The sequence below is a fragment of the Sciurus carolinensis genome, chromosome 18 (genome assembly GCF_902686445.1).
Source record: "Sciurus carolinensis chromosome 18, mSciCar1.2, whole genome shotgun sequence".
NCBI classification, from domain to species: Eukaryota; Metazoa; Chordata; class Mammalia; order Rodentia; family Sciuridae; genus Sciurus; species Sciurus carolinensis.
Window position 1 is genome coordinate 22853861 of NC_062230.1, and position 8595 is coordinate 22862455.

Here is an 8595-nt window from a genome sequence, read left to right on the forward strand (position 1 = left end):
TTGGAGCTCCACAGTGAATAAGGATCATACAGATCCAGTTCTTGATGAAGTGTAGATGATAAGAAGTAAACCTTTTCAGGACCAAAGACCAGGTCTTGTTACCATAACACAACCTAAACCAACTGACTGATTAAAACATTCATAATGTTGCCAGTTGCGGTGGCGCAGGCCCGTAGTCCCAGTGGCTCGGGAGGCTGAGGCAGGAGGACTGCAAGTTCAAAGTCAGCCTCAACAGTTTAGTGAGGCCCTGAGCCCCTGGGTCCAATTCCTGCTACCAAAAAAAAAAAAAAAATTATGTTAATTTCTTTTGCTATTGAGAAAAATGACTTCATTCCTCCTAGACTAGTATTTCTTTCATGAAAGTAAGTAAATGACAGATTAGAAATCCAATTAACTAAACAAAAAAAAGAAAAAGAAAAAAAGAAAAGTTTCCCAGCTTGTCTTTTACCTGTAGACAAGTGTCTACCTAAATAAATCTGGAGATAATCTAGATAAACTTCCAAACGAACCCAACCAAACAACAAAGAGGAACATTCTGTTCTTGCAAAAGGGGCAAAATGTTGAACATAGTAACAATAACCATGAACATATCGCCTTGAAAAAGAACTCATATGAAAAATCAGGAATTACTTGAACTAAAAGCACCATATCACAGAATCTGGAAGATAGAATTAAGCCACACTTATCAGAAAGATTATGGATGCAAACATGCTTATCTCAAAAGAATAAAAAATGTAAAGCAAATGAGTTATGTGTTTAACTCACGCTAGAAAATAAATAAGAGGGAGCAATAAGGAGGATGAAATAGATAAAGCATTGTTTATACTTACAGTGCATTTATTTATTACCATGGACTACACTGTGTTCCGCTTCCCACCCAGTTTGTTCGTGGAAACTCTGATCCTTAATGTGACGCATCTGGAAAGAGGGTCTTCAGGAGGTAAACAGGGTTCAGGGCAGTTTTTACAGTTGAAATCTTAATCCAATGGGATGGTGGCTTTATAGGAAGAGGAAGATCTCAATATCACCCTCTCCCTTTCCCTCTCCTTCTCTTGTTTTCCATGTAAATACCCAAGGAGAACATGACTGTGGGCTAGCCAGGCGGAGGGTCCTCCTCAGAACCTAGGGCACCCTGACCTCAAACTTCCAGTCTATTATATTTGGCTATGATAACCTAAGGTGGATAAGATATCTATCTTTCATGCTTGCATGTTTATTCATATTTTTATAACTTCTCAATTGCGTTGTTGCCATTTCTTGCTGATTCATGAAAGCCTTTCATTGACCTGGAGAATCAGGGTATTCTTTCCCCCTCTATCATGGATCTTCCAGTTACAGAGTTACAATTTGCTTTTCCACTGAACCGTTTCAGTGGTTCTGACTACTAGTGTTTTTCATTATTTTGAGTCAATCTCTCAGTTATATGCTCCGTGGATTTTACTTTGGGCATAAAAACATCCCCTGAAGTTCTTTCTGTACTTTCTTCTAGTATATTTTTAGTTTATTTTTCTAGACAAAACTCTTTAAAGCATCTGAAATTCATTTGAGTACATAATTTTACATAAGGCGCTTTTTGTTGTTGTTTCCCTAGTACTAGTTATTTCTCAACATCTTGAAACTCCATAATGTTGGAATTTTCCCATTTGCAAATATGCAAAGCAAATCTCCATTCAATTGAGTCTTTAATCCCTCTTATTGGATTTCAGTCATCGTGTTGACAGCAACCCTGCACAAGTCTGCATCTGGATTCCTGTTTTGACATCTGATTCTGCTTTGTTCATTTTTATAAAATTTCTTGCTCCTTTTTTTAAAATTCATTTATTCATTCTTTTAACTGTCATTTCTAAGCCAGTATATTTCTGGTCCTGGATTAAACCTGGAGGATAATTAGTGAGACCAACAAGAAGGCCCCTGTTCTCATGAAAGAAGAAACAATTAAACAAGGCAAGTCTCATAAAGTGAGCACAGCACTAGGAATACAGGGTGCCCTAGAAGCATATTGTTGGCACACCCAATCTTGCATACAGGAATGACCATTCACTGAGGAAGCGACGCTTCCTTTCCTTATGCAAAAGAAAGACTGGCTTAAGCCGGGCAAAGTAAGATTATTTTTAGTATGTGTGGCATATCATTCATTCCATTCATAGATAATATACCATAACCCAAAATGCCAGTAATTTTATAAAGGGAAATTTTCCCAAAATATGCGGAAAATATCACAATGAAACAAGAACAGATATTAAAACTGGGTCCTCCCCTGGCATGGTGGTATGCACCTGCAATCCCAGCCTCTTGGGAGGCTGAGGCAGGAGGATCACACATTCTGGGCCAGCCTCAGCATTTTATTAAGGCCCTAAGCAACTTAGCAAGACCCTGTCTCAAAATAATAAAAAATAAAAAGGACTGGGGAGGTGGCTCAGTAGTAGAGAGCCCCTGGGGGTTGTGGGAACTACCTGGTCCTTTAAATACAGGAACAATACAAGACAAGACAGAATGTTTTCCATTGCAGTTTGTATTCAGCATTGTACTGGCATTCTAGTTAATGCAATGAGGGGGGGGGGGAAGTACATCAGAGTTGGGGGGGAAATATTACTACTGTTTACAAACTGTAGATTTGTTGACAAAGAAAAATCTACCAACAAAAGAGTCTGACAAAGTTACTGAATAAAATTCAAATTACAGAGAGCAAGAGTATTCCTGTTTATAATCAGGATAACACTCATAATTTTAAAGAAGATCCTGTTCACAGCTACACTGGATTCCAAAAATCACTCAGGAAGAAAATTAACAAATCCAAGAAAGTCTTTTAAAAAATTAAACAATTTGGGGGAGGGTACTGTGTTTGTTTCCTAGGGCTTCCGTAGCAATGTACCACAACCTGCTTAAAAACAACAGAAACGTGTCCCCTGACACTGGTAGAGACCACAAGTCTGATGTCATGGAGATGTTAATAGGGGAAAGTTCCTTCTAAGACTCTGGGGAAAATCCAAAGTCAGTCCATGGATTGAAGATTCAGTATTATGAAATTCCCACCATTCATCTCTGAATTCCAAGGAACTTCAAGCAAACTCCCTCCAGGGTTGTGTGAAGGTAGGGATCATGCATAATTTGATAAGTTGATTCCAAATTTCACGTGAAAGCAAAGTGATATTAACCCCTCTTTGGAGAAGATTCAAAAAAAAGTGCAATTGGAAAAATGAGTGTCCCTTTAAGAAAGGAAAGAGAAACAGTAAAGTAAACCTCAATCCAAAAGTTACTTTATGTATTCAGGTGCAACAATGTAAATTCATATTCTGATAAAGAAAGCTGAATTTACAACCTCCTGAACTAATCAAGGAGCTCGGGTTTGTTGATATTAAACTAAGATGAAGCTCCCAAGAAGAAATATTTCAAGTAGAAATAAATATAACTATCTACTCTGATCTCCATCTTAAGTGATAGAAAGAATGGTCTCTTTAATAAATCATTGGTTATCCATAGGCAGAAAGAAAAGAACAGTTCCCTGCTGCCTTTATGCACAGAACAACTGTAGACAGACTACAGACCTGAAAATGAAAAGAAAAATTTTCTGTATTTATAAGAAAACTTGGGATATTATCTCTATAACACACAGGAAGAAAAATGTATCATTGACTAAAATACACATAGGAAAAGATTGGCAAATATGTTTATAGTTTGTGTTTCTTTTTTTGTACTGGGGATTAAACCCAGAGGCACTCTCCTACTGAGCTGCAGACCCAGTCCTTCTTAGCTTTTATTTTGAGACAAGGTCTACCTAAATTGTTTAGGGTCTCACTACATTGCCCAGGCTGGCCTCCAATTTGAGATCCTCCTGCCTCAGCCTCCTGAGTCACTGGGATTACAGGTGTGCACCACTGCATCTGGCTATGATTTATATATATATATATATATATATATATATATATATATATATATATATATTTTTTTTTTTTTTTTTTTAACCAAATGATGCCAAAAAGAACATGAAATGACAAGGTAGACTAAATAACACTTAACATTCAGAATTTAGGTTTATAGATGTATATAAAATTACAGCTAATAATTTGAAAAATTCCTACGAAAGAATGAAAAGGACATAAAGAGGAAGTCCTCAAAGGAAAAGAGCTATATGGCCAATAGTCATCTGAGGTTATACTCAATCTCACTGTTGACTGGAACAGTGGATATTAAAACATGAGTGATTCTCCAGGTCAAGCCCAATGGATTGGGTAAAGTGAATGTCTTACACAGGTTGAATGTACCTAATCCAACTCTCTTAGGAACAGAAGTGCTTCAGATTTCAGAGTTTGTTTGAATTTTGCAATAATTGCATAGACTTTACCGGTTGAACATCTCAAATCTGCAAGTCCGAGATCTGAAATGCTCCAAACTTTAGCAAAGATGAAGGGAAAAGGGCTATCACCTATTGCTGATGGGAATGTAAATCGCTACAACAATATTGGAGAAAAATTACAATGTAGATAGAAGTAAAAATATGTGGCCAAATGACCAAATGTCTCTTTCTGGCATCTGCACTAGATAAATGTTCACTTGAAAATACAAGATATATAAGGTGGTTTGTTTATTGTTTCTTCCTTTTTTTCTTTCTTTCTCTCTCCTTCCTTCCTTCCTTTCTTCCTTTCTCTCCCCTTCCTTCCTTCCTTTCTTCCTTCCTTTCTTTCTTTCTTTTTGGCATAGTATAAAGACGGAGGCTGACAGAGGTGGGCAACATAGCTCAGTGGTAGAGCACTTGCCTAGCAAGCCTCCAGGCACTGCAAAAATTAAGATAAAATTTTAAAAAGATGTAGACTACTTGGGCTGGGGATGTAGCTCAGTGGTTAGAGTGCTTGCCTAATATGCATAAGGCCCTGGGTTCAAAGCCCAAGATCACCAAAAAGTAAAAATAATCCTTAAAAAAAGCTTTTAAAAAGGGAAAGGGAAACAATCTGCTCCATTGGTAAGAGAATGGATCACTGTGGGATAACAATGGAGATCATGATTCATATGCTGGGATATTATACTGCAATTAACAAGAACAAACTAAGTCTACACCTGTTAATGTGGATACACCTCAGAAAGTTTTTGTGGTTTAGTAAGAGTCAATCTAAGAAGGATATTTGCAGTTTGATGCCATTTATGTAACTTTTTTAGAAAACATTTTTAGTTGTAGATGGACACAATGCCTTTATTTAGTTTATTTAGTTTTTTTGTTTGTTTGTTTTTTATGTGGTGCTGGGGATTGAACCCAGTGCCTCATGTGTGCTAGGCAAAGGTTCCACCACTGAGCCACAACCTCAGCCCTCATTTATGTAACTTTCTCAGTGCATAAAAAAGAGCTGGCCTGGTCACACACCCATAACCCCAGCAACTCAGGAGGCTGAGGCAGGAGGATCACAAGTTCAAGGCCAGCTTCAGCAATTTAAAGAGGCCCTAAAAAACTTGGGGAGACCCTGTCTCAAAATAAAAAATAAAAAGGCTGGGGGTGTAGCCCTGTGGTAAAGTGTCCCTGTGTTCAATCCCCAGTAGCAAAAATAAACAGCATAAAAATGTAACCTTTTGTTAATGGTGGTATGCACACATCTATTCTTGGAATGTGTCATATTAAGTTTAGGACATTGATACCTGTGATGAGGGAGAATGGGATGGAAAGTAGAATTTGAGTTGTTATAGTAGCATTTTGGTACTTGAAAACAGAGACAATTTTACTCATTTGAATTGTATCCCCTGCCCCTGCCCCAGTTTAGGTACAGAGCCCAGTCCTTCAGAATATGACCATATTTGGAGACAGGATTTTTTTTTTTTTTTTTTTTTTTTTTTTGTAGTGCTGGGGATTGAACCCAGGGCCTTGTGCTTGCAAGGCAAGCACTCTACCAACTGAGCTATATTCCCAGCCCCAAAAAGACAGGATCTTTAAAGAGATAATTAAGGGAAAATGAGATCATGTGGTTGAGTCCAAATCCAATATGATTGATGTCCTTATAAGAAAAGGAAACCAGGACACAGAAACACAGAGGGGAGACCATGCAGAGACATGGGAAAGATGATCATCCACAAGCCAAAGAAAGAGCCCTCAAAAGAAACCAACCCTGCCACCCCTGATCTGAGACTTCTGGCCTCCTGGGTTGGGAGGAACACATTTCTGTTGTTTAAGCCGCCCAGTGTGTGGCCTTTTGTTATAGCAGCTCTAGTAAACTAATACATGTGAAGTGAACAAGGAAGAGTCAACACCTCTGACCTCTGGGTACTGGGACCATACATGTAGGTTGTGTTACATATGTGTCGTATGTTTGAAATATTTCTATGTCAGTTAAGAAAGTAGTGAGCAGATTCCCCCTCCTGAAAAAAGAATGATTGGCATACGATGGAAATTAATCTGTGACCACCTTAGAGACCAAGGTGGGTATTAGGGTTGGTAGATGGCGCTCCTCCGGAGGCCACATCGGCCACTCAGGAGCTTCCGCCACTGAGAGCTTTCTCATCCCTGCAGCCACCCCGCACAAGGAGAAGGAAGATGCATAGGGAAGGCAGAGTTGCTTCCCAGGCTGGACCTTGGGCCTTGTTTCTACCTGTTCCACTGCCTGAAGCTTTGCTCACGCCACATCCCCCTGCAAGTCTGCAGGCAGCCTGGCCTGACTATGCACCTGGACAGGGGGACGACACGGGTTTGAATGGATAGCCAGCCAGTCTCCTCTATAGCATTCTACTGTCAAAATGTACAACTGCATTCTACTGTCAAAATGTAGGCTGCATTCTACTGTCGTGGACAACTAATTAGAGCAAAGAAAGTTAAAAATGTTTTTAAATAATTAATAATTAAGATTTTCTAATGATTAGATGGTAGATGCTGTGATTGAAAGAATAGGATTTCCCAGAGAGGGCCGGGGAGATAGCTCAGTGGGTAGAGCGCTTGCCTTGCAAGCACAAGGCCCTGGGTTCAATCCCCAGCACTGCAATAAAATAAAATAAATAAAAAGGGCTGGAGATGGGGCTCAATGTCCTGGGTTCAATCCCCAGCACCGCAAAAAAAAAAAAAAAAAGAAAGAAAGAAAGAAAGAAAGAATAGGGTTTCCCAGAGAAACAGGACCAATCAGGTATAGATAAAGAGACTGAGTGGGAAGTGGGTCTCATGATCATGGAAGCTGACAAGTGTCAGGATCTGTGACGGGCAAGTTGCAGATCTGGGGAGTTGATGGCATAGTTCCGGTCCCAGTCCAAAAGCCTGAGAAACAGGAAGCTAGTGTTTGAGTTCCGGTCTGAAGATGGGCATGATTCCCCCTTCCTGGAGGGAAGGTCAGCCTTTTTCACTCTGTGCTGTGAATATCTGAGGGAGGACAATCTGCTTGACTCCATCTGCCAATCCAAATGTCAGCCTCATCCAGACACCCTCCCACATCATCCAGAATAAAGTCTTACCAAATATCTGGGCACCTCAGAGCCCAGTCGAGTTAACACACTACACTGTCCATCCCGCCTCCCCTATAAAAACAATGGTCCAACTTTGACTCTCATCTCTCAAATGTTCCCTCACCTGATCTTTGGTATATACTTTGAAATTCTAGATCTATTGTCACTGAATCTGTATTTGAATGGTATATATCATCTTCATCAGGAACAGTGTCTTTTATCTTTGCCTATGTTTTCAACCTCAGTTTTTGTAATCATTAATTCTTAAGGCCATGCTATGTCAAATGTGTTTTGTTGCCCATTCCCTTCCAGTTCTTTGACATTCCCTATCCTTGAGATATTTTGATTTGAAACCCTATAGAGTAAGGGTTTCTAAATGGGACCAGAATTTGGCAGGGACCCCAATTTAATAGTATGCTTTTATACAAAAGACCAGAGTCTATTGTTTTTCTGGGCACAAAGGACTCTACAACCATGATTAGATCAAAACAAGCTAACAAATAAACCAAAAACATTTCTCATAAAGAAATAAACATGTGCCGAAATGCAATTCTGCCTGCCAGTAAATACCACAATTATAAGACATCTTCCTCTTTTTTTTATTGTTTTCTGTTCTTTTGCAATTACAAAATAAAATATGAATACATACTCATAAGTTAAACGAAAAATAAATCTAAGAACCCAGACATAATTGGAAGCTCCTCTATTAACAAATATTGAATTTACAAATTCTCATAGACGTAATGAAAGCTACTTTTCACAGTGAAAGCGCATCAAGTCTGCTGCTGACAGATAATGTGGTCGTGTCTGCCCCCGATCTTCCTACCGCTGCTCCATCTACAGAGTAGCTGCCGATGCTTACACTTGGTCTTTAGATATTTCACACATAGTATTGACACCGTCATATCTGATGGCGACAAGACAGTGAGGATATTGAAAAAGTGACGAAGAAAGGGCACCTGAGTAAAAAGGAAACAAATGAGATTTACAGTAATGAAATTTGAGAGAATCCAGAGCGTGATTCTTGACGCCGCATGAATCATGGGAGCGGTTGAGTGATTTTGAAGTAAGAAGGAATCGCGCAAAGATGAGAAGAGAATCGTGCTCCTGAAATCAAACGTATTCATCAAGAAGTGAGAAAAACCATCTCCAGGAAGGAAAAATAACTTTGGAGTCTCAGGATCAGCATCA